Source organism: Amblyraja radiata, chromosome 15 (genome assembly GCF_010909765.2).
Source record: "Amblyraja radiata isolate CabotCenter1 chromosome 15, sAmbRad1.1.pri, whole genome shotgun sequence".
Taxonomy (NCBI): Eukaryota; Metazoa; Chordata; class Chondrichthyes; order Rajiformes; family Rajidae; genus Amblyraja; species Amblyraja radiata.
This window is the reverse complement of record NC_045970.1, coordinates 32,167,840-32,195,270: the sequence shown is the minus strand read 5'-3', so window position 1 is coordinate 32,195,270 and position 27,431 is coordinate 32,167,840. Positions and strand designations below refer to the sequence as shown.

General features: G+C 45.6%; 1 protein-coding gene across 4 annotated transcripts in view; it reads right to left on the bottom strand.

Annotated features, from left to right (window-relative positions):
- Nucleotides 1–27,431, bottom strand: part of gpam (glycerol-3-phosphate acyltransferase, mitochondrial) — a 76,858-nt gene that overhangs the window by 49,166 nt on the left and 261 nt on the right. The window contains exon 2 of one of the 4 annotated variants that reach the window (XM_033033979.1): nt 25,268–25,390. The exons of 2 other annotated variants lie outside the window; for them this stretch is intronic. The gene's annotated coding sequence lies outside the window, so the exon portion shown is untranslated. The remainder of the gene's footprint in view (nt 1–25,267; nt 25,391–27,431) is intronic. One more of the 4 variants, XM_033033978.1, reaches the window with a different exon arrangement.

Below are 27,431 nucleotides of genomic sequence, written 5' to 3'. Positions count from 1 at the left end.
TACTTTGATGGTCGGCATTGATATGAAGGACTGAATGGACTGTTTTCTGTGCAGTATGACTCTTAGAGCTATGACTCTGTTTCATTAGAATATAGAAACAGTCCTTTCGGCCAACGCCCATGCCAGCAAGTTTGTCCACATTTGCCCCATATCCTTCTAAATGTTTTCTTATCCATGGACCCGTCTAAAGGTCTTTTAAATATTGTAATTGTACCCAACATTATCACTTCCTCTGGATTCCCACCTATTTCTTCTCCCCCCACATTCTTTCTAGCTTCACAATTCGCAACTCTTCAATCTTTTTGTCTCACGCAAGGTTTTTTATCTCTAGCCTGTGCCTAACCATGTGTATCAAACAGCCGCCTCACCTGCATTCACCTATTATCTGCCATGCTTTGTCCTACCATCACTTTCCTCTCCCCACCCCCACCACTGCCCTCCACAATCAGTCTGATGGGTCAATAGACAATAGGTGCAGGAGTAGGCCATTCGGCCCATCAAGCCAGCAACGCCATTGAATGTGATCATGGCTGATCAACCCCAATCAGTACCATGTTCCTGCCTTCTCCCCATATCCCCTGACTCGGCTATCTTTAAGAGCCCTATCTAGCTCTCTTTTGAAAGCATCCAGAGAACCTGCCTCCACCGCCCTCTGAGGCAGAGAATTCCACAGACTCACAACTCTCTGTGAGACAAAGTGTTTACTCGTCTCCGTTCTAAATGGCTTACCCCTTATTTTTAAACTGTGTCCCCTGGTTCTGGACTCCCCCAACATCGGGAACATGTTTCCTGCCTCTAGTGTGTCCAAACCCTTACACATTTTATATGTTTCAATAAGATGCCCTCTCATCCTTCTAAATCCCAGAGTGTACAAGCCCAGCCGCTCCATTCTCTCAGCATATGACAGTCCCGCCATCCAGGGAATTAATCTTGATGGCCCCGACCTGAAATGTCACCTATCCACAATCTCCAGAAATGTTGCCTGACTCGCTGGGTTACTCCAACAATATGGCTTTTTTTGTAAACCAGCATCTGCAGTTCCTTGTTTTTACATTGTATCCAATTGCCTAACTCAACCTGGTGCAAGATCTAACCTTCCGGACCAGCCTCCCGTGAGGGACCTTGCCAAAGTCCATGTAGACAACTATGAATGCACTGTCCTTGTCAATCCTCCAATAGAGATTACATCAGTGGAATAATGTTATTCCCTTCATATCAATTCTAGCAAAAAGGAAATCAATCTGAAGTGTTAAATTGTTTCATTCTCCAGAGATATTGTTGAATATTTTCATTGCATTGTTTTTATGTCAAGAAGTGACCACAGTATTTTGGTTTTGTGCAGTTATTAGTGTCATAGAGTCAGGCAGCGTGGAAACAAGCCCTTCGGCCCAACTTGCGCACACCGACCAACTCATCCCACCTGCCTGCTTTTGGCCAATATCCCTCTAAACCTGTCCTATCCATGTCTCTGCCAAAATGTTGCCCAAATGTTCCGATAGTACCTGTATTCTTGCAAAGTACCTGCAAAGTTATTCTTGACATTGGAGGAATGTTATTTTTCAGTTTAAATTTTTATTTTGTACCAATATCAAAATGAGCATACTTTTTAAAAAAAAGATCATAGGAGGAAAAATATTTGAGCTTGCTGTAGCTTGGATAACCGCAATTGGCCAGAATTCTATCATTACAGAAACATTGTGGAGTCGGAGGTTTGTGGGTCACAAATCCTTCCAGAGGATGTGAACACATCCTGTACACAGGCTCCAATGTCATTTCTGCCACACTAAACTTTCATAAGCTCACTCCTCCCTTCAGACGAATACCCAACCCCAACCTCACACCTCCATATTGCTGCCAATTATTTAGGAGGAGAATATCAGCTAGACAGAGGGCGGCACAGTGGTGCAGCAGTAGAGTTGCTTCTTTACAGCGCTGGAGACCCGGATTCGATCCTGACCGCGGGTGCTGTCTGTACGGTGTTTGTATGTTTTCCCTATGACCGTGCGTTTTTTTTTTCTGGGAGCTCCGGCTTCCTCCCATATTCCAAAGACATGCAGGTTTGTAGGTTAATTGACTTTGGTAAAATTGTAAATTGTCCCTAATGTATAGGATAGAGTTAGTATAGGGGGTGATCATTGGTCTCAGTGGACCGAAGGGCCTGTTTCCGTGCTGTATCTCAAAGTCTAAAAGGTCATTCTTTAGTTTAAATCTTTTTATTTGAATTTTGAATTTAACAGCAATTTGCATACATACAATGATAACAGACAGTGATAATCAGGACATAATTGTACAACAGTATGTAAACGACCCTCAAAACCCTTACCCTTACCCACCCTCGCCACCCGGGAACAAACAACACTCACATACGTACACATCCACACAAATACGATTTAAAAAAAAAAAAAAAAAATTAAATTAAATTAAACACAAAATTAAAAATAAAAATAAATAAATAAATAAATTGTGGGGAGGGAGGGGGGGGGGGGGGGGGGGTTGAGGGGATAGCAGCTGCAATAAGACAGAGCTGTGATAGAGGACACTCAGTCCTCTTCCGAGTCCGGAAACAAGTTAAGAGAGTTAACAAGTTCCAGGAAAGGGTTCCATGTATCTAGGAATGTCTTGGTAGAGCCTTTGAGAGAGAACCTAAGTTTTTCAAGCTTTAAGTTGTAGAGCACCTCCTTGATCCAGCGGGCGTGTGTAGGGGGACAGGTAAGTCTCCAGTTAAGCAAAATCAGTCTCCGGGCTAACAGGGTTGTAAAAGCCAAGACCCGCTTCAACGCAACAGAGAGGTTGGTGTTGGGGGGAATACCAAAAATAGCTGACAGTGGGTTTGGAGGAATAGTCTGGCCATAGGCTCTGCTTAGCACGTCGAAAGCACTCCTCCAAAAGGTTGCTAGCTTAGGGCAAGACCAAAACATATGACTATGGTTGGCAGGGGATTGATTGCATCTGTTGCAGGTGTCTTTAACAGCGGGGTATATTCTAGATAATCTTGCGTTTGTGTAGTGGACTTTGTGAAGGACTTTGCATTGGATTAGGCCATGACGGGCACATATGGAGGAAGAATGGATCAAATCCAAGGCAGAGTCCCATTGCTGGTCTGTTAGTTTCATATTCAGCTCGCCCTCCCACGCTCAAAGTCTAAAAGGTCATTCTTTGAACAGCGAGATAAGAAAGCACTGATGTTGGCATACTAGGTGAGGTCTGCTACATAATTTTAACAGGTTGTATGTAAACACAATGCATTCCACTAGGCGCATGTGACAATAAAGTATCATTGAATTATTGAATCACTTGGCATTTTTCCAACTGAAATAGGGAATCATAAGTCCAGTCTCAGGTACTTGCACAGCCTCATATAGTACTGCACCCTGGATCCAATGCAAGTCTGACTTTGTAAACTGATCTCAACAATGGAGACTCTGAAGCAGGCAAGTGACACAACCTGTTCATGCGTCTAACTAGTCAACTAAAGTAGCATATCTAAGCTCGAGCAATCTTAGTTCGGTTGTGTATGCATGAGCGCTTCCAAGTTTCGCCTCTTGCATAAAAGCCCTGTCCCACGGTTCGAGTTCATTCCAAGAGCTCTCCCGAGTTTGCCCTGATTCGAACTCGGAGATTTACGGTAATGGCCACTCGCCGGTCCTTGGGGTTCTCGTGGATATTTTTCAACATGATGAAAAATCTTCACGAGTCTTCCCGTGTTTACCTGCCATTAGCGAGTCTTCCCGAGTACCTGCCGTTAGCGTTACGAGCCGCTAAGAGACGTCCCCGTGCTCCGATGTACATGCGTCGTTCATTCTCCGTGCTTACCACGAGTTTGATTTTTTTTAAACTCGGGAGAGTTCTTGGAATGAACTCGTACCGTGGGACAGGGCTATACGTTATGATAAAGAAGCCAATTTGCCAGAGGTTGGTCATAGCACTGTGATGACTACACAAGTTACCACCTACAAGGTAAGGGGAACATAATAGATTGAACTTCCTTTATCTGCCACAATAATCTCCAATACACAGCACAGCAACGCCGCAAAAACAAAATGCAAATAATCTTCAGAAGGCAGAAAGATCATTCAAGTTAGGTAGGAAATGACCGGCAGCAAGTTTTACCATTGAGCCATATCTCATACAGTGTTGAAACAAAACTCCAGAAAGATAAACAGGAAATTATTCACCCATCGTGTTTGGAAGAGCTATCTGATTAATCCCACAATATGTTCTCTTCCTGCTGCCTGTAATATATTTTTCTGACAAGCATGTGAATGCTGCTGCAAAGTCTGTTTTTCCTACTGTTCCACGCATCCATCTTGGATCACAACAACTCACTGTGGAAAATAATATCTCTATTGTCAATCATAATGCTTTACTTTCCTCCTGAGCTCCTGAGACTTTGAATTCGAAATTTCAAACGATTTTCTTCCCACGTTACTTGTTTTTAAAAGAACACAATTTCCAGCAATCAACAACCTTATGTCAGTGTCAGTACCTGAGACCTTAATGTGAGCAAGACGAAAGAGTTGGAGTTGACCCAAGGATGCGAGGAATGAATACAACCCTGTCCTCATCATTGGAATTGTTGCATCCATATCACCAGCAAATTCAACTGGTCATTCCACATTAATGCGGTGATCAAGAAAGGACATTAGCAATTTACTTTCTGACAAGATTTGACATGTCCATGAGGATTCTAGTACATGCGCTACATAAAGTAATTTGATGGGATGCATCTCAGGCTGGTATGGCAACTGCTCTGCACTTGATCGCCTGAACTTGCAAATACAGGGGAGTCCATCATAGGTTCGTCAATTCCTTCTATCCAGTCTCTCTTCCTGGTCTGTGTAGGAAGGAACTGCAGATGCCGGTGTATACCGAAGATAAAAAACAAAATGCTTGAGTAACTCAGCGGATCAGGCAGCACCCCTAGAGAAAACAGACGACATTTCGGGTCTAGCCCCTTCTTCAGACTCATGGTCCACTGCATGAGCACGTTTAGATTTATGGTCAAAATGCCTGTACCCTGCAATTCCCTTCTCTCTCTTCTACGTCTGGGCGAAGGTACAGAAGTTTAAAAGGTCAAATGTCCAGACTTAAGAACAGCATGTTCACCAATGCTCTTACACCCCTAAACCAATCACCACTTTCACTCTATCTTCACGGCAGTGCTGCCTCGTATTCTTATGGGCCTGTCCCACTTAGGCAACTTTTTAGGCGACTGCAGGAGACTATGCAGTCGCCACATGTTCGCGGGTGGTTGCCGGGGAGTCGCCTTCATGGTCGTGAGGAGTTCCCGCATTCTGGGAACTAATCACGGCCTCATTATGGTCGCCGTGAATTTTTCAACATGTTGAAAAATTAGCAGCGACTGGAATGAAGTCGCCATGGAGAGTAGTGAGATTTCTCAAGCCGTAGGCGAGTCGCCAGGAGGTCGAAGGTTGTCGTAGGTTGTAGCCGGTGCTGACCGGTGAATTTCATTGGCTCAATGGAAAAATAAAAGTAAGCTGTAGTTTTCAGAGCCGAGGATAACCGACCGGTAATGTTAATGTCCGCCGAGCTTCACAGCCGTGTATCTCTGGCTTCTCCTTCCCCCCCTTTCTCCACCACCCCCTTTTAAAGGACACCGTACACTGTGCTTTAGCCGTCCTTTTACAGCGCCAACCTTCCTGTTCATCGCGGTGTGTGTCTGTTTCACCTTGCCTTTGCACAGTGTGAATTCTTTAGACAGCACTCCCCCCGCTTGCCCTGTCCCCCGCCTGCATATCGGGCTGGTGAAGGAAACTGTGTGACTGTGTGTCTGTGTGTGTGTGTGTGTTAAACTCTGACAGTCACCGTTCCAGTTGCTGGTTTTTCAGGGTACTGCTGGCAACTTGACAGTCGCTGGCAGTCCACTGAAAAATCGCCTAAGTGGGACAGGCCCATTACTCTTAACTCTGCCTCATTTGGTTATTCCATTATTGCACTATTACTTTGTACAACTTCAGATTGTGCTGCAATCTTGCACCATCCTGCTATTTTGCACTTGTTGTATTTATCATGACTGCATGTGTACTGTTTACACTGTGAGCTTCATGTGAACAAGGAATTTCATTGCACCTTGGTGTATGACAATAAACTAATCTAAATCTGCATCTTTAAATCTAAATCTATTCCGCATTTCCACATCAGATCGTCTGCGCTTTCTTTGTGACGCCTCAGAGACAACAAATCCTAAGAGGCACACCTTAGTATTACAAACACCTGTTCACCCTCCCATTGATTGATGCCCTCAAGCACTGCAGTTCTGCACTTTGCCGTGCTTCCCTAGGATGTAGTTTGGCCAAAGAGCCATGGAGAAGCTCCAGGCTACAATGCTCATCTCACCCTACTCTGCTCATTTCTGAAATCTGGTTCAGAACGCTGGAGGGCTGCCCCACCGTACACAACAGCAAGCTGCTTACTATTCACCTGAATTCTTTACTGTTACAGATGAGCACCTCAGGGGACCTCATTGAAACTTACAGAATAGTGAAAGGCCTGGTTAGAGTGAATGTGGAGAGGATGTTTCCACTAGTGGGAGAGTCTAGGACCAGAGGCCATGGCATCAGAATAAAATAACATACCTTTAGAATGGATATGAGGAGGAATTTATTTATTTTGAGGGTGGTGAATCTGTGGAATTTATTGCCACAGAAGGCTGTGGAGGCCAGGTCAAATGATATTTTTTAAGGCAGAGATTGACAGATTCTTCATTAGTGAGGGTGTCAGGGGTTATGGGGAGAAGGCAGGAGAATGAGGTTGAGAGGGAAAGATAGTGCAGTTAGTGCAGGTATCCAGGCCAAGAAACCCTGAGTTTGTACTCAAACAATGGGACTCAACTCCATTTACATTTTAGGCAGACAAAAAATGCTGGAGAAACTCAGCATCTATGGAGAGAAGGAATTGGCGATCTTTTGGGTCGAGACCCTTCTTCAGACTGATGTCGGAGGTTGGGGGGTGGGAAAAAGGAAGTAGGCGGAGATAGTGGGACTTGTGGGAGAACTGGGAAGGGGGAGGGGAAGGAGGGAGAATACAAGGGCTATCTAAAATTAGAGAAGTCAATATTCATACCGCTGGGGTGTAAACTACCTAAACAAAATACGAGGTGCTGTTCCTCCAATTTGCGCTGGGCCTCACTCTGGCAATGGAGGAACAGAATGGTCAGACTGAGAATGGGAGTGGGAGTTGAAGTGCTGAGCAACTGGGCGATCAGGTTGGTTAAGATGGACTGAGCGGAGGTGTTCAGAGAAGCAATCGCCGAGCCCTTTTTAGCAAGAACTTGTGTAATCTCCTGGAATTTTTATATGGCACATGAATGAAAGGTAATATATCTCAACTGCCACATTAATCTGCTTGAACTCCACCTTCTTACATAAGGTTTGGCATCCCCTTATTCACAGTTATCACTTAATTCAGTTTGATAGCAACAACACTCAATCTGTATGACTTACCAATGAATTCCTGCTGCCACCTACTCCCTATTGCCACTCCATTCAGCAGATGCTCATCACTCTGCTGTCCTTCTCAACTTGGCATATCACAAATGACCAAACTTTAAAGATGAAATATAATCTGTTCCCGGTTCTTGGCATTGCTTCATATGTTACATCACACCTGACACATTTTTCAAATGTTCTAACCTTGGACGGCTGTACTTTCAGTGATAAGAATCAAACTCACCAGTTAAAAGTTGGTCGCTGATTGGCTGAGATAGATTGACCTGAAATAGCAACGAACAGGCGGATTCATCACTTGTGTTGTAAAATCTTATTATTCAATTGGTAAATCTTTATTGCCCTATGTGGCTCCCCATGGTACACAATATTGAGCCCACCAATTGTAAAGTTCTAATTGTTTAAAAATCTTTTTGTGGTCATATTTCAATTTATTCCTTCTTATGACAATCTTCCTCAACAGTACCTAGCAAAGATCCTATAGCGGAGCAAGATAGATCACTCCTGCTAAATGCAATGGGCTGACGTGTAGTACGGAACGGAACGGAACGTGGGTCTTTTTTTCATCCATTTCCGTAAGCCAAGCCGACCCGACTCGCAGTGTAATCAACGTTGCGGGGAAACAGTTTGTGTTAATAAATTAAAATTCTGAAAATGATGAGTAGATTTTTACCAAATAACTTTTATTTTTACGAGGATGTTTCCGTAACCGGCTTCCGGTTCCGCACTAGTATCTTTGCTCCGCTATGGGATCTTTGATGCGGAGACGGAAACCGGTTATGGAAATGGGGCCTAAAATTACCCATGGATCTGCACATGACCGTATTACGTCTTTTTCGTCGAGTGATCTATCTTGATTGCTATAGGATCTTTGGTACCTAGTGGTGACTCTACCACTATCCTGAGCTTATACTACCAATTCTTCTCCTCCCTATGCTATACCATTACTGATAGAAACTAAAGCTACCACTTGCATTCTGGCATTCCCTTCCGAATTTCCAATTCTGACATTAAGCAGGTGAAATGGTTATCTATCTCCTTGTCTATCTAATCCCATTATCATTCAATTTCAACATCACCGTGCCATCACAAACCATGCAGTCCATGGGAAAGCCCTACATTCCATTTCCCCACTCTGCTGCCAGCCTTTTCCTAACCTTCATTCCTCTTCCCATTACAAGTCAGTGATTCAATTGAGCACAATGCAAAACTGAAGTTTTATTTTTACACAAAAAACACTAAATATATGCCAGTTTACTTCACCGATTCTAAATGTCTCACAGCTTAATTTAGTTACAGCATGTAAATTGGCCCTTCGGCCCATCGAGTGTGCGCCGACCAGTGATCCCAGCACTCCAGCACTATCCTACACACTTTGGACCAAAGCTGTACATCTTTGGAGTGTAGGAGGAAACAGGAGCACCCGGAGAAAACCCACACGGCCACAGTGAGAATGTACAAACTCCGTACTGACAGCACCCGCAGTCAGGATCGAACCTGGGTCTCTGGCGCTGTAAGGCAGCAACTCTACCACTGCGCCACCGTGCCGCTCATATGGCACATGAATTTTCCAGTTCTTTTCCAGTAAAGCAGGGGTGGGCAAAAGATGCACTTATCCCAGAAATACCAAATATCAAAAAACGTTTTTTTGAAAACAAATTCTGCCCGTAAGAAATGCTTACAAGAAAAAATCTCTTGAGAGATGGTAAAATAGAGCTGTTTGGTAATTGAGTTAAATGTATGATCCTGGGCCAGAATTTGCAAACTCAGGAACAGTACTGCCTTGAGAGATAAGCTAGAATAATCTTTTGCTTGTGGTGTAAATGAACTGTATTAGCCTTTACTCACAGAATCCCAATTGGCTCTTTCTCCTATTGATGAGACTCATCCCTCAATTAGACATATTACCAACCCCAACTTTTAAAGCCAAGTGCACTTACAATAAATAACCTTGTAACTGCAAACAGATCATGTTGAAATATAATCCTGCCATTTGTTTGTTTCTTTATAACTGATTAATAAACTTTATTCAGTTATCAAGTATTTATTGGGTTGCTTTCAATTTATCGGACTAGACTGAACTACTACAGTTCAATGCTGTGATCAAACATTTTGCGACCAATGTTACCTTGACTTCCAAACGACCTGACAAGGATGGTGATGCATATTCATTAGAAACTTTCAAAGTTAAGTTACACCTGTACTTAAAGGCAAACATTTTGCCGAACTATGAAGAAAGATCATGAAACTCATCGAATGATCATCACACAAGCATCATGAACCCTATAGCCATCTTAGGTCTTACAATACAACTTCATCTCCAGAGGGAAATTGATCTGCCGTCAGTCATAAAACACAACATGATACATGAAACATGAAATTAAAATGATGAGTGGAAAGTCCAGGTTTGGGGATAAGCAAAGATTGGGGAAGAGGGGGGGGGGGAGTCAGTCAGTCCACCACACGACAGAGGGGGAGAAGTTGTACAGTTTGATAGCCACAGGGGAAAAGCATCTCCTGGGACATTCTGTGCTGCGTCTTGGTGGAACTAGTCTGTTGCTGAACGTGCTCCTCAGGTTGACCAGTATGTCATGGACAGAGAGGGTGAGCTGCATTGTCCAAGATGCTCCACAGTTTGAGAAACATCCTCCCCTCCAAGACCACCTCCAATAAAGCCAGCTTTCCTGATGAGCTTGTTGATTCTGTTGGTGTGCTGGCCTTCCCTCTGCTACCCCAGCACACGAGAGCGAAGAAGATGGCACTGGCCCCCACTTATCGATAGACCATCTGCAGCATCTTACTACAGACGTTGAAAGAGGGGAGCCTCCTCTGAAAGTATAGACGGCTCTGACTCTTATTATACAGTGCCTCAGCGTTCCTGGACCAGTTTACTGTCCAGGTAAACTCCAGGGTACCTGTACTCCTTGGTAAACTGCACATCCAAACCCTTAATGAAGACAGGGGACAGATTCTGACTCCATGTAAGAATCCTTGTAAGTATTGTAAAAATCCAAGATTTTAGGATCCATTTCAGAAATTTTGGAAAAGACTTGCACACAAATCTCCTTTCATGAGGCTCTTTTTAATGTCATTTGCGCTCTGCTAAAACTAATTGGCAAGAGACAATAGTTTTAGTTTAGTTTAGAGGCACAACATGGAAACAGGCCTTTCGACCTACCAAGTCCACACCAAACATCATCTATGTTATCCCACTATGTTATCCCACTTTGTCATTCACTCTCTACACACTCGGGTCAATTTACTGAGGGCGATTAACCTACAAACCTGCACCTCTTTGGGATGTGGGAGGAAACAGGAGGACAAGGCGAAACTCATGCAGTCACACGGGGAACATACAAACTCCACACAGACAACAGCCGAGGTCAGGATCGAAGCCAGGTCTCCCGTATCGTGTGGCAGCAACTCTACTAGCTACTCCATTGTGCCGCCCTGTAAAATATTGCTTTTAATTCTAACATGGCAGTTCAATGTACTCTAAAAACAATCCACCAGCACAGATCAGAGTTCTGCAAAAATAAAAGAGCAAGAGATAAAAAATTTAAACACAAAATAGCCTAATGAAAGGAGATTTATGTGAGGGTCTTTTCCTTAAAATCTTGGAATGTGAAAAGAAGGCTGTAGGGTTCATGGTGTGTGTGCAATGATTATCTGATCGGAGTTCTGAGAAAGTAAAAGAGCAAGGGAATAAAATATTTTCTCCAGGTGAATTTCAGTGAAAGGTACACAATTTGAAACGGTATGCAATGTTGCTTGGTCCGTTTGAAAACTAATTAAAGCAGCTAGAAATGCATTCAAAAGGCTGAGTCTAGTATTATTGAAATGCTTTGTCTTCATCCTTTCCCACTCGACCACAGAGAAAATTAAAATGTGCATTTTAATTTTAAAAAGAAAAACCTTGGTAGGAAAAGATGCAAATTATACGATGCTTGGAACCTGCACAATAGAACAATGAATTAACTGCTTGTGTCAAGAAAGAACAGTACAGGCAGCACAGGGAGATAAGGTTCTGAATAAGCATACTTGCTTTCATTAACCAGGACAACAAATGTAAGAACAGAAAGATTAAAATGCAACTTTGCATAACACTGGTGAAAGTATTTGGTAGGCAACAGTTTAGTTTGTGTGCAGTTCTGGTCACCACATTATGGGAAATAAGTGATTGCACTGGAGATCGTACAATGGAGATTTGCCACAATGCTGGAATAGCTCAGTAGCTCAGGCAGCATCTCTGGATATGTTTTGGGTTGGGGCCCTTCTTCAGGCATAGTGTCTTTAACAATCAGAAACAATGAAGAATAATCCCAACATGAAACGTTATCTATCCATGTTTTTCAGAGATGCAGCCTAACCTGCTGAGTTACTCCATCACTTGTGTCCTTTTTGCAAACCAGCATCTGCAGCTCATTGTATCTAGATTCACCATAATGTTGCATTTTAATTATGAGGAAAGACTGGATGACCCGAGTTTGTTTTCCTTGAAGAGGTGAGGGGAAACCTGATCGAGGAATACTAAATTCTGAAGGTGTTTTGAGACAAGCATTTGTATTGCCAAGACAAAGAAGTCTATGGACCAAGTGCTGGTAAATGGGTTAGTATACCTAGTAGATCCCCTAAATAAGAACTTCATGGTGGAATGAAGGGCCTGTTTCGGCGCTGTACAACTTTATGACTATAAATACAGAAAAAATGTTCTAGTTAAATTGAAGCAGGACAGATATCAAAGAAATTAGAAAAATGGCATAGCCCAACATTGTTCATTCAGAAAGGAACAATAGATTCCGAACGCAGTTCCAAACATTTGCTAACTTGCCCATACACAGATGTTTTAGTGAGAACATGCTGACTTTTATTTAAAACTTTTTTTTTTCCTTAGCCCTAACTTGTGTTAGGATTCAGCTACCAGAAAACTACGACACAAAGCAGGCCAAAAACGACTGCTTCTAATTGTACTCGACCAACCTGGTGTCTGCTGTGACATTTTATTTCCCTTGGCAATTATTTTATGTAATATGTTGAGTTACATGATAATATTATAATCAATCTTTGAAGTTTTCAGACTAAGACAATGAAAATGAATAATTCCGATTGTGGCCACCTTCTTCCGTGGTTTCGAAGTCCAAATGGAAAATGTTCCTTTAAATATTCCACTAACCCTCTGGACTCGCTGCTCGAAGGAACTTGTTTGACATGTTAACCAAATTCCGGTACAAATGTTCAACCGTGCAAATATTTAATTATGAAGATAGACATGTCAAAATGTTGACAAAAATTAGGCAACAAGGATCTTGCCCTTCAGCCCACCTTGTCGATGCTTGACATACTGGGCTAGTTCCATTTGCCTGCATTTGGCTCATAGCCCTCTAAACCTTTCTTATCCATTTACAATATCTGTCCAAATATCTTTTAAAAGTCATAACTGTATCTGCTTCTAAAGTTTCCTCTGGAGGCTCATTCCACAAATCTCTTTTTTCTGGACAGCTATATAGGAGGTTCAGGATTCATGTGTGAGGTATTTCTTCAGGAGTGATGTCCCAGAACTCCCCTAACGGCTCAGTACACATGCTAATATGCCGTGTTCTGTATGGTTCAGGAAGGTTTTGAGTTCACAATGGCTCATGCTAAGAGGGAAAACTGAACTGGTGAGGCACCTTCTTTGCCCGGTTCGATACTGGCAACACCACCAGGTGTGGAATAACCCCGGCCACAGCGGAGGGACAGGCCTTAACACTGAGCACTCAGGAGGTACAGTGCGCTCTGCGTAGGATCAATCCACGCAAGGCTGCAGGCCCGGATGGTGTACAGGGAAGAGTATTAAAGGACTGTGCTGGACAGCTGGCGGAGGTATTCACGAGAATCTTCAATCTCTCTCTATCTCTGGCAACGGTCCCCAAGTGCCTGAAAACAGCCACCATAGTGCCGGTGCCGAAAAAGTCCAAAATCACCAACCTCAACGACTACCGGCCGGTTGCCCTGACTCCAATCCCCATGAAGTGCTTCGAAAGGCTGGTCCTCTCCCATATTAAATCCAGCATCCCTGCCTCACTGGACTCCCATCAATTTGCATACAGGGCAAATAGATCGACAGAGGATGCCATCTCTCTGGCCCTTCACACTGTCCTGACTCACCTGGACAGACAGGGCACGTATGTGAGGATGCTCTTCATTGACTATAGCTCTGCATTCAATACGGTCATCCCCACCAAGCTCACCACCAAACTCCACCAGCTAGGCCTCAGCTCACCGATATGCGCTTGGATCCTGAACTTTCTCACGGAGCGACCGCAGGCAGTGAGACTGGGCCCGCACCTGTCCTCCACCATCACCCTGAGCACCGGCACACCACAGGGTTGTGTACTAAGCCCCATGCTCTACTCCCTCTTCACTCACGACTGTGTCCCTGCATTCGACACCAACACCATCGTGAAGTTTGCAGACGACACAACAGTGATTGGGCTGATCACCAACGGTGATGAAACAAACTACAGAGCGGAGGTGCAGAACCTGGCGGACTGGTGCGCCAATAACAACTTGGCACTAAACACCTCCAAGACCAAGGAGCTGATTATTGACTTCAGGAGGTCCCATTCTGGAGAATATGCCCCAATCTCCATTTATGGGGAAAGTGTGGAGAGAGTGTCCAGCTTTAAGTTTCTGGGCACTCACATTTCAGAAGACCTCACATGGTCCACAAACACCGCCGCGCTGGTCAAGAAGGCACAGCAACGACTGTTCTTCCTGAGGACATTAAAAAAGACTGGTCTGCCCCAACAGCTGCTGACAACGTGCTACCGCTGCACCACAGAGAGCATACTAACGTATGGCATCTCTGTGTGGTATCTCAGCTGCACGGAGGCGGAGAGGAGAGTTCTTCAGCGCGTCGTCAACAGAGCGCAGCGGATCATCGGGACAGAGCTACCAGCCTTGGAGGGCATCTACCACACGCGGTGCCTCAGGAAGGCCCTCAGCATCCATAAGGACTCATCACACCCCTGCCACGGTCTGTTTCAACTACTTCCCTCCGGCAGACGTTACAAGGCCTTCTATGCCCGAACCTCCAGACTCAGGAACAGTTTTATCCCAAGAGCTATAGCGGCTCTGAACCGGCCCTAATGAGTGCCCCCCCCACCCACCCCCTTTGGACAGTCTCCCTCAGATGGTCACGTCAATCAATTCAGCTTGTTTATTTATGTATTGTATTTATTTACCTTTCTTGTACATCAGTGGAGCTGCATACTAAATCTCGTTGCACTGACGTGCAATGACAATAAAAGATATATTATTATTATTATTATTATTATTATAATTAGGCAAGGTAGGTTTGGATAGTGAACAAATAATCTGCCAATGTTCTCGTTTCTTGTCTGCATCACCTTGCCTGTGCTAACAAATGAAGAGTGATCAATCGAATGCAATACCGAAGGTCAGCCAGTTACCTTCTTTCAATCTTATTCAGTGGCAACAGATGAACAAAGCCTGTTACAAGATATACTTTCATCGGAAATATGCACGGTATTAAATATATGTAAAGTCTTACCTGCAAAATAAACTGCGTAGCTTCTCACGTCACTTAACCAGGAAGACAAATGGTGAACAGTACAGAAACCATCTGCTATGCAGTTTTTAATTTGCTGATGAGAAGTTTCCCGCAGGCTGCTGCAGGATCGTGTGCTGAGTCTACAAGGGCTGGAGCAACTCTGCACCAGGTCACCAACTTTCCTGCTTCTCATGCTCATCTTAAATACGCTTGCCGAGGCAGTCTAACATAAAGCAGCAGCTATCCACCGACCCAGTATATGTATTTGTGAACTGGCACACTGGATACAAGTATACACTTCATGGGTTTGTAGGTTAATTGGACTCCGTAATTGCCCCTTGTGTGCAGATGTGAGAGTGGGATAACTCTCTCACTCTATGGGAGTGTGAACAGTGGTCGATCGTCGGCGTGGACTCAGTGAACTGAAGAGCCTGTTTCAATGCTACATCTCGAAACTACACTAAAATAAAGCCGATCACTGCAAAGCTACATTCCATCTTCACCTGCACAGGAAACATTTCCTAATACAGGTAGCAATCAGGAATAGGAGCCATTGCTAGATTTATTGCTCTCTGTTCAAGGATAATGTGTCTTGTTGCACTATCCCTGCCTTCATTCATTTAGTTGTCCTTCCTCAGTACGAACCATATTGAACCCCAAACCTTTCTGAACTACATCATGGAACGGTGGCGAACGATGGACTTTGGGGTCACCACCTATAAAGAAATAACTCACTAATGAACCTAGAACCTCCAAAGTACATAGGAATCTTCTGCAACCTAGCTAGTTAAGGGCCTGTCCCACTTGGGCGTCATTTGCGCGTCACGACGCACGTGATGCGCGCAAGGCGTGCATTATGCGCGCATGCCGTGCATTACGCACGCATGGTGACGCAGGCAGTGACGCGCGATCGCGCGCGACGCCCCAAGATTTTGGGATTCACGAACGCGCAAATGGCGCCCAAGTGGGACAGGCCCTTTTGCCTTGTCTGTTATTGTTACTGTTGCAAATTGTTGCTAATATTATTGCTATTTGGTTTGCCCCTGCAGGCACTCCTGCATGCGCAATACTCACCCAGACCCAAAGATTATAGAGGAGGATCTTTGCACCAGACCTGTCCGCCAGACTGGCATCAGCAGCTGGTAGAGCTGCTGCCTCACAGCACCACAGACACCTGTTCGAACCTGACCTCGGGTGCTGACTGTGTGGAGTTTGCATGTTCTCACTGCGCTGGGTGTTCCAGTTTCCTCCCACATCCCAAAGACAGGCGGGTTTGTAGGTTAATTGGCCTCGGTAAATTGTCCATAGTGTGTAGGGAGATCGATTGTCAATGTGGGCCAAAGGGCCTATTTCCATGCTGTATCACTAAGTTAAATTCTAACGTACATGTTCGGAAAAAGGAGTCTTACGAGTGATTTTAACAAAAACGCTATTAACATCAAGCCCTATAAAAGCTCTGAGAACAATCAGTTCCTGAACTATATTCCGATCATCAAACACAAATCTATTTTACATAATTTTTAGTGAAGCAAGTTCTTAAAGGTTAAAAGCTGACAATTCCAGTAAAAACAAAAAATAGCATGAATCACAACAAAATCAGTAATGATTTTAGGTTCATCTCAGGCAGAACACCTTTTTTGGCTGCATGGCACATGCATATTAAAAAAAAAAATCGCACTCATTTAGTTTCACAACACAAAATGCCATATGAACTCAGCACGTCAGACAACATCTGGGGTGGGAATGTAAGGCAACATTTTGGGTTGGTGTGCATTGCTCCAGATTCCAACATCTACAGTTCCTTTTTGCTCCGCGATTTGATCACGGCTCATCTACAGTTCCCTCCTAACTCCGTTCTCCTGCCTTCTTCCCATTACCTTTGACACCCTTACTAATTAAGAACCTATCAAGCTCTGCTTTAAAAATACCCATTGATTTGGACTCCAACACCATCTTTGCCAATGAATTCCAGAAATTCACCACCCTCTAGCTAACGAAATTCCTCCTCATCTCGATTCTAAATGTACATGTCATACGAGAATTTTCCCGAACAGTCTGTGACCCATAGCGCTGTGGCCATAGCATTATATTTAGAACCCATAGCGCTGCAGCCGACAGCTCTATTTAAATTCCCGCACGTTAAGCCGACAGTGCTCTGTTTAAGCCTTTGTGCGCCTTAACTTTACGTGCCAAGTCTGTAACGCTGAGTATTACTTTACGCGCCAGTCTGCGACTGATAGCACTTTGTTCCCAAATGGGAGGGGGGGGGGGGGGGGGGGGGGGGGGTGCTTGCTGGGATGCAGTCCCCTGCCATTGGTCATAGTTTGAATTTGGGAGCAGCACTATTGGCCAGGACTTATCGCCGGTTATTTCAACACCTGGTTTCTTACCTGTATAATGGCAGACACCAGCAAGCCAGAAGTTAGTTCAAGTTCATGTACGAGGGGTTCACCAATAGGCTGAGTCACGATCTGCACCACGGATGGAGGCAGAGAGAGAGATGTGTGCTGCTGTAATACGGACCCCACGCATACCAAGACAATTATTCTTTTTGTTCGAAAGAAGACACAAAATGTTGGAGTAACTCAGCGGGTGAGGCAGCATCTATGGAGAGAAGGAAGGGGCGCCATTTCGGGTAGAGACCCTTCTTCAAACTGATGTCAGGGGAGGGGGCGGGACAATGATACAATGTAGACGGAGACAGTAAGTCTAGTGGGAGAACTGGGAACGGGAAGGGGATGGAAAGAGAAAGCAAGGGCTATCTGAAGTTAGAAAAGTCAATGTTCATACTGCTGGGGTGTAAACTACCCAAGCAAAATATGAGGTGCTGTTCCTCCAATTTGCGCTGGGCCTAACTCTGACAATGGAGAAGGCCCAGGACAGAAAGGTCAGATTGGGAATGTGAGGGGGAGTTGAAGTGCTGCAGGAGATCAGGTAGGTTAAGACGGACTGAGCGGAGGTGTTCAGTGAAACGATCGCCGAGCCTGCGTTTGGTCTCGCCGATGTAGAGAAGTTGACACCTGGAACAGCGGATACAGTAGATGAGGTTGGAGGAGGTGCAAGTGAACCTCTGCCTCACCTGGAAAGACGGTTTGATTCCTTGGATGTAGTCGAGGGGGGAAAAAGGGACATGTGTTGCATCTCCTGCGTTTGCAGGGGAAAGTACCTGGGGGAGGGGCTGGTTTGGGTGGGAAGGGACGAGTTGACCAGGGAGTTTCGGAGGGAACGGTCTCTGCGGAAAGCAGAAAGGGGTGGAGATGGGGAAATGTGGCCGGTAGTGGGATCCCGTTGGAGGTGGTGAAAATGTTGGAGGATTATATGCTGTATGTGCCGGTTGATGGGGTGGAAGATGAGGACAAGGGGGACTCTGCCTTTCTTACGAATGGGGGGGGAGGGGGAGTAAGAGCGGAGCTGTGGGATATCGAGGAGACCTCATCTATAATGGAAGAGGGGAACCCCCGTTTCCTAAAGAAGGAGGACATCTCCGATGCCCTGGTATGGAACACCTTATCCTGGGCACAGATGTGGCGTAGATGGAGGAATTGGGAGTAGGAGATAAGAGCCTTTAGAGGAAGCAGGGTGGGAAGAAGTGTAGTCAAGATAGCGATGGGAGTCAGTAGGTTTGTAGTAGATGTCGGTCAATAGTCTGTTTCCTGTGATGGAGACGCGATCAGCGCCGCGGACAGAGGCGCAGAGGGAGAGAGAGAGAGAGAGAGAGAGGTGTGCTGTTGTAAAACTGGACCCCGCGCATACCGAGACAACTATTGTTTTTGTCCTCTGTTGCCAATAAAACTGACTTGCAACTAAACAGACGAGTGAGCCTTTTTATTTTCTACTAGTCAGATCCTTGAAACTGTTCCCTTGTAACAACATCCTTTTATTCTTATTCCAATACTGGTACATCCTGTCCACGTCCACCCAGTCTAGGTGAACTGATCATGAGCTGGTTATAGATTAGTGTTGATAACTGGCATTAGGGTAGAACACAAAGCTCATTGTCAGTTCAAACAATATGAGGTCTGTTCTATGTTCAGTAACAAGTAATAAGAAAAAAGCCGAAAGTGTGGATTTGCCCAGGTCAATCTGTGTGCCTTTTAAACAGTTTTGTTTATACTCAGTATGTAGAAACAAGGAATTGCAGATGCTGGTTTACAAAAAAATACACAAAGTGCTGTCAGGTTATAGGTGAAGAAAGAAGAGGGAGGTTTTTGATAGGCAGATGGTTGAACTTATCTTTAGTTAATCTACTTGTACATTCCAGATATGGTACCTGGAAAATGACTCTTAAGATAAACAATGCAGCAGGGTTGCTAAAGGGAATTAAGTGGGGACGGGAGAGGTATTGGTATGCAAGGAACAGGACATGGTTACGATTCCATTGACAGCTCTGCTGGGTACAATCACAATTTCCATTTGAAGCTCCTACGATATATATTCCAATCATATTCAAGTTTCACCTCAGAATGGAGCAAACAAAATGATCATTCACAATCAATATAATTTTCCAGAACATCCTTCTTTATGACACTGAGAAAGAGCCTAAATAGTAGGAGACAATGTATATTCACCATAAACTGGTGCTCAGAGATATTTAATTTTGAAATGTTTCCCCTCGGTTTAAAGGTTCATGAAATTGAAAGAAAGATTGCAAATCCCTTCCAACATTCCTGCTGTGACCACCTCAAGCAGCAAAGTTCAAAACCAGCCCTCGAGCTGCTATGGGCTAAATAGCTCAAATATTTAACCGGATTATCATTAGAGAAATCTACGAACAATCTATTTCTCATCTCAGTTTTAAATGGCTTCCCCTTTATTCTCAGACTGTGGCCCCTGGTTCTGGACTCCCCCAACAAATGTAGGAATTACAAGGCTATGGAGATTATTTGAAGACCCCTTTGGACTCCACTGCTGATCTTACATCTTTCAGCTTCAAAACTTTAAATTTGCTTCTCATCAGGCACGTGCCGTGAGGGTACGCAAGGTAGGCACTGCCTACCCTGACTAAAATAATAAAATGGTAATTATTAAATATAAATTGTAAAGGCATGGGAGAATAATGCCTACCTAAGAGATCGATCTCTTAGGTAGGCATAATTCTCCGTGCCTTTCATCCGCAGTACATGTAACACGCGAAGGTCAGTACTGCGCATGCGCAGCGCAAGTTTCTTGGCGGGATTTTCAAACATGGATTGCCATTATCTTAAGAAAAAAAGAGAGAAGAATGGAGTTTGTGTACAAATGATGTGGTAAGTAAATTTCTTGGTGCTATACGTTTTTAAATACCGTATTTCCCGGCAATGAAGACGCCATTTTTTTACCCAAAAATAAGGCACGAAAATTTACATGCATCTTGGAAACCGAAGTTGGAAGGCTGTTCGCCAAGAAAGATAGACTTGGCTATCCCTCAGTACAACAACATCAAGAACGATGTTGTTGTACTGATAGCCAAGTCTATCCCTCATTGCTGGCAGCTGATGGGAAGCGGCTGTAAAAGGACAGCGCCGCTGAAGAGGGGAGAGTTCCTTTCACAGCGTGTGGGGAGTCTGGCCCGGGTAAAGTTGCAGGGAGGGCAGGAGCATTGAGAAGGAGGGGGTCGGGGATCATGCCAGCAACTCACTTGCCGCGACGCTCCAGGCGCGGAGCCACCGCATTGTGGCTGGGGGGAGAAGTAGCTTGGGTGGCTGCGAGCGGCCGCCGGGACCAGGCAGAGGAACCGGCCGCCACCTCAGCTCCTTCTGCCGGCCCCCGCATCTCTGGCAGTGCATGAGTGAGTGAGTTACTGGCATGATCCCCAACCCCCTCCTTCTCAATGCTCCTGCCCTCCCCGCAATTTTACCCCTGGCCAGACTCCCCACACGCTGTGAAAGGAACTCTCCTCACCAATTGGTCCCTTGAACAAGTATTGTCATTCAATAAGATCACAACTGATTCAACTTGTCCCGGTGTGCTCATGTTTTTCCCCACCATCTCTCCACCTGCCGTTAACCTCCACCCCCCACCCATTCAGTAATTCAGAATGTAGGAGATTTGGAAGCCTTGGGCAAATAGCTTTCTTTATTTTTATCTTTTTGAGTGTGAGAAATTCAATGTCCCACCAGTCTTCTTTCAAAATTTATCAACTCAAAATGGGGGTGTGTTTTCATTGCCGGGAAATACGGTACTTTATTAAGAGATTTGGCTTTTGAAGATTTTTTAAAAGCCGACTGACTGCCTACCCTGAGTAATTACTCACGGCACGTGCCTGGTTCTCATGAATGAGTCCACTCCCTCTGTGCAAGTCCCCAGGTGATCAATCAAGAGCAGAAAGCCTAGCTCCCAGTCATTTATTGGCCTTTTGCCCTAGAAATAGATTGTTCTTGAGGAACGGGTTTATCTAGTCAGCTCAAGTCAGGAAAAAAATCTTTCATAGTATATTGCTAAAGTTTTGATGAATGTGCTCTCCCAAATGGGGTTCAAGGAGAGAATCTGAATTTGCTCTACAGGGACATCAGTAACATAGTCCTACTTAGAAATCGGAGACTAGGAGCTCCTCAGTCAAATCTGGAGTCAGACAAGACAGCCCTCTCCGCTCAGAATCATGTGTGTGTTGTATTGAGCCTTTTGCCAAAAATAAAGGCTGAAGCTTTATTTGAAAGGACCCGGGCATTGGAAGGATCGCAAATAGTGGGGGCATTCAGGACGAAGCTTCCTGATCTTTGCCGAGGTTCGGCTCAGCCATTGCATGAAACAGCACTTTGTAACCTCAAAAAAAGACACAAAGTGCTGGGGTAACTCAGCAGGTAAGGCAGCATCTCTGGAAAACATGGACAGGTGCCGTTTCGGGTTAGGGTCCTCCTTTGCAATCTCCAAGCTGTTTCCTGGGACTCTCGCTGAGGCAAAGATTGGTTGCTATTGGAAGGTCATCAACTCACTGAAAGACGCACCTTGATATGCCCGTGACCTATTGGTCTTCCAGTGTGTGGAATTTTCCGCAAATGAACGCTGCCGACTGGCGCATTCTGAGTTGCTGACCTCAAGGCGGAGGGAGTATTGAAGCTTGTTGCAGCCGCTGTAACGGTTCTATCCCTCATTGCTGGCAGCTGATGGGAAGCGGCTGTAAAAGGACAGCGCCGCTGAAGAGGGGAGAGTTCCTTTCACAGCGTGTGGGGAGTCTGGCCCGGGTAAAGTTGCAAGGAGGGCAGGAGCATTGAGAAGGAGGGGGTCGGGGATCATGCCAGCAACTCACTTGCCGCGACGCTCCAGGCGCGGAGCCACCGCATTGTGGCTGGGGGGAGAAGTAGCTTGGGTGGCTGCGAGCGGCCGCCGGGACCAGACAGAGGAACCGGCCGCCACCTCAGCTCCTTCTGCCGGCCCCCGCACCTCTGGCAGTGCATGAGTGAGTGAGTTACTGGCATGATCCCCAACCCCCTCCTTCTCAATGCTCCTGCCCTCCCCGCAATTTTACCCCTGGCCAGACTCCCCACACGCTGTGAAAGGAACTCTCCTCACCAATTGGTCCCTTGAACAAGTATTGTCATTCAATAAGATCACAACTGATTCAACTTGTCCCGGTGTGCTCATGTTTTTCCCAGCATCTCTCCACCTGCCGTTAACCTCCACCCCCCACCCATTCAGTAATTCAGAATGTAGGAGATTTGGAAGCCTTGGGCAAATAGCTTTCTTTATTTTTATCTTTTTGAGTGTGAGAAATTCAATGTCCCACCAGTCTTCTTTCAAAATTTATCAACTCAAAATGGGGGTGTGTTTTCATTGCCAGGAAATACGGTACTTTATTAAGAGATTTGGCTTTTGAAGATTTTTTAAAAGCCGACTGACTGCCTACCCTGAGCAATTACTCACGGCACGTGCCTGGTTCTCATGAATGAGTCCACTCCCTCTGTGCAAGTCCCCAGGTGATCAATCAAGAGCAGAAAGCCTAGCTCCCAGTCATTTATTGGCCTTTTGCCCTAGAAATAGATTGTTCTTGAGGAACGGGTTTATCTAGTCAGCTCAAGTCAGGAAAAAAATCTTTCATAGTATATTGCTAAAGTTTTGATGAATGTGCTCTCCCAAATGGGGTTCAAGGAGAGAATCTGAATTTGCTCTACAGGGACATCAGTAACATAGTCCTACTTAGAAATCGGAGACTAGGAGCTCCTCAGTCAAATCTGGAGTCAGACAAGACAGCCCTCTCCGCTCAGAATCATGTGTGTGTTGTATTGAGCCTTTTGCCAAAAATAAAGGCTGAAGCTTTATTTGAAAGGACCCGGGCATTGGAAGGATCGCAAATAGTGGGGGCATTCAGGACGAAGCTTCCTGATCTTTGCCGAGGTTCGGCTCAGCCACTGCATGAAACAGCACTTTGTAATCTCAAAAAAAGACACAAAGTGCTGGGGTAACTCAGCAGGTAAGGCAGCATCTCTGGAAAACATGGACAGGTGCCGTTTCGGGTTAGGGTCCTCCTTTGCAATCTCCAAGCTGTTTCCTGGGACTCTCGCTGAGGCAAAGATTGGTTGCTATTGGAAGGTCATCAACTCACTGAAAGACGCACCTTGATATGCCCGTGACCTATTGGTCTTCCAGTGTGTGGAATTTTCCGCAAATGAACGCTGCCGACTGGCGCATTCTGAGTTGCTGACCTCAAGGCGGAGGGAGTATTGAAGCTTGTTGCAGCCGCTGTAACGGTTCTTTAAGGGGAAAGGCCACAGTCTGGAGTCCTCCCTCCACTAGCCTCTCAAAGTCATTCTAGACAAAATGCTTGGGATTGAAAATATAATAACACATGGAAATATTTTAAGTATTAAAAGTGACGGTGGTTTAAAATGTAATAAAAATGATCTGCAGATGCTGGTTTATACCAAAGATAGACACAAAATGCTGGAGTAACTCAGCAGCAACTCTGGAGAACATCAATGGGTGATCGGCCTATCAGAACCACCCTGCCTAATGTCATCTGTTGCCGGCCCTGGGTTGTCCTTGTCTTTTCTTCCTTCCAGTTCCTCCCCCCCATACAATCAGTCTGAAGGGTCCCAACTCAAAACGTCATCTATCCATTTTTCCCCAGAGATGCTGCCTGACCCGCTGAGTTACTCCAGCATTTTGTGTCTATCTGTGACTGTGGAGATAAGTTTAGTCCAGTGAATGAAGTAATTGCAAGTTTCAATATTGTACTACTGTATACCTTATCAATAATGTATGTTTGGAATAAGCTGGAGCACATGCCAGCTTCCTCCCGACCTTCTGAACCCACTCCAAAAGGAGATCAGCAAAGACTGAAAACCTGGGACCTCCTTGACACACTGGCTTGTCTATTCACTCGAGGGAGTATTCCAGCACCAATTTCTGAATTTGGCATGACTTGCATGGCACATGTTGTTTCAGATATAAATACGTTTATAGCCCGAGGCAAGAAACTGGGACAGGGAGCACGACAGCTCAATGTGATCTTGCACTGCCCAGGAACTTACTCAAACCTGCACAGAAATAACTAGAAATCAATTTCCCACCTTCTAGTTCCTTGCACTTAATATTGAGATAAGCTATATTACACTGAAATATAGAAGTTGGTAGGTTACGCTACAGTTGTACAAGGCCTTGGTATACCAAGACAATTAACCTGCAAACCTGTACGTCTTTGGAGCGCGGGAGGAAACCGATCTCGGAGAAATCCCACGCAGGTAACGGGGTGGACGTACAAACTGCATACTGATAGCACCCGTAGTCAGGATCGAACCTGGGTCCCTGGCGTTGTAAGGCAGCAACTCTACCATTGCGCCACCGTGCCGATGGTGTATAAGATCATGAGGGGAATAGTAGAGCCAATGCACGGAGTCATTTACCCAGGGTAGGGGAATCAAGAACCAGAGGACATATGTTTAAAGTGAGAGAGGAAAGATTTAAGAGGAACCTGAGGGGCAACTTTTTCCACACAGAATAGTGGTTATATGGAACGATCTGCCAGAGGAGATAGTTGAGGTAGGCACTATCACACATTTAAAAGACTTTCTGACAGGTACATGGAGAGGCACGGTTTAGAGGGATGTGGGCCAGACGCAGGTAGGGGGACATGGAGATGGGGCATGTTGGTCGGCGTGGGCAAGTTGGGCCAAAGGGCTTGTTTGTTTCCATGCTGTAGGGCTCTATGACTGCCCCTGCCTCTCTTCCCTATTATCAGTAGCACAACCTTGAACCATGAAAGTCCTTGTGTTCTGGAAATTTATCCTTCCATCCCAATCTTTCAGAAGCTCCCACCAAACTCCTTTGTTACCTGCCTGTTATCTTCTTTCAAATCTGCCTTGGCATCAAGTCCTCGGGAAATTTCAGAGCTGCAACATGCCTTTCTTCCCTCAGGCACAGCGCCTTGCCACTTTCACTGCACAAACGGAAGGACCTGATATCCGAAGGTCATCAACTTAAGACAAAGCTCTTTTTAATTTATACATTTATGCATTTTAAAAGTGCAAACAAGCATATTTAGAATGGGTCACAGCGGACAATCTGAGCCAACTAAGGGGATCAGTCATATCAAACGTGCGTCACTGCAGAACCTGATTAATTGGATGTGACAGTCATTTTTTATTTAGAATGCAAATGGGATGCAGGTCCTCCAATGAATTATTCTTATTCTCGATGCCAACGTAGTTTCTCCGAAGAGACTTCTACCCGAGTATGCACCGCACTACTTGCATGGAATTTGAGAGATAAAAATGACACAAACTCCTCTCCATTCCCATCACCTCCCACACTAAGGAATGCAAGCAATTCTGTGAAACTTTCATGAAGTTTATAATAGTGCAAATTCTTCCCAAGAAACACAAACTTGTGCACAATTCTGTACATCTTACAAAACTTTTGTTTCAAACCAGTTTTCAAAATAGCAATTGATACGCCTTTCTTCTCCTTTCCAGCTTTCTCTCCCCCACTACAATCAGTCTGAAGAAGAGTCCTGACCCAAAACATCACCTATCCAAGTCCTCCAGAGGTGCTGTCTGACCCACTGAGTCACTCCAGCATTGAGTTCAAATCATACGCCGATCATGTTGCATCTCCAGCAGTTGCATGAAAGTGTCAGGGGATAGTGAGGGGTGATCAGATCAGGGAGTCGCAGAGGAAGGCAGAAAGGGGAGGGGAGAAGATGTGGCTTGTGGTGGGATCTCAGTGCATGGTGGAAATAATGAATGATGAGCTGAATGAGGAGGCTAGTGGAGTGAATGATCAACAATTCATTCCAATCCCATGCCCTCTCCCTCTCCACAGATGCTGCTCAGGCTGCTGAGTTCCTCCACCAGATTGTCACTTGCCAGCTCTCCTGTCTTCCCCTCATGCCAGCTCCTCTGACCACTGATATCCTCCTGTTCTGATAGCCATTCAACCACTGATGGTCTCAGCAACAGTCTTTGCCCTTTTCTGTGCATCTTACTTTCTATCCTTGCTTCCAATGCTCTTAAACCCTACCCGCACTTGGAGGTCGTAGTGTCTCCTCTGATTATTTGTGATCAGGCTCAAATAATCAGAGGAGACACTACGACCTCCAACCCTTGGCTGAGGGAGTCGCTTGGTCCCTCTCCACAACACTGGTAGTCTCAGCCCAAACCTCTGCTGTGGGTCGCTGAACTCACCCATTCAGTAATATTTGTAGCCGCAATTTCCATTATTTCGGGGGGGGGGGGGGTCTCTCAAGATTGCTCCCTGTCACTGGCGCGCTCAACTTTAACTTCTGCCTTGCCCGAGAGTCGCTGAGTCTTCTGGTCTCGCTTTCCCTTCGTCTGGGGTCTCTCTGAGTGATGCTCAATTGCCTCAGTCCTTCCCTGTACCAGTGGAGTTCCCAGACTCCCTCTTGGTCAGAAGAGTCTCTATTCCCAGCCTCAGACTCCTCTCACCCTGGGTCGAGGGAGGAGGGAGCAGCAGTGGGACTGCGTTTCTTCAATATCCCCTTTCCCAAGGTTGTGCGGGGGGAGGGGGGGGGTGAAGGAGTCTGAACCACCCAGCCTCCTTTCATCTGGAGTAGGGGGTGGATGAAGAGTCTCAGTCCCCCCCCCCCTCCCCCCTCCCCCCTCCTCTCTCTCTCACCCACGGGAGGGTAGTGGCTCCTCGGTGTGGGGGGGAGAAGTCTCAATGACCCCTCGCAGTCTTCAGAGTCTCAGTCTTTCCTCACCCCGGGGGTAGAGGGTGTCCCTGTCCCCTTGCCCAGGGGGAGGGGGATCTCACTATCCCCTCGTCCCAGAAATAGAGGGGTGTGTCAGTCACCCCGGGGATAAGGGAGTCTCTTGCCCCAAAGATAGAGATGGTTTCAGTCTCCCGTCGCCCCGGGGGTAATCATCGCCGGTCGCCGTTATCACACTAGCCGTGGATAGTGATCTATCCATCAACCTCCTCCTCCTCCACATTGCCCCGGACCCAGCGCGGCCTGTGTATCCCGAGGGGGGGGGGGG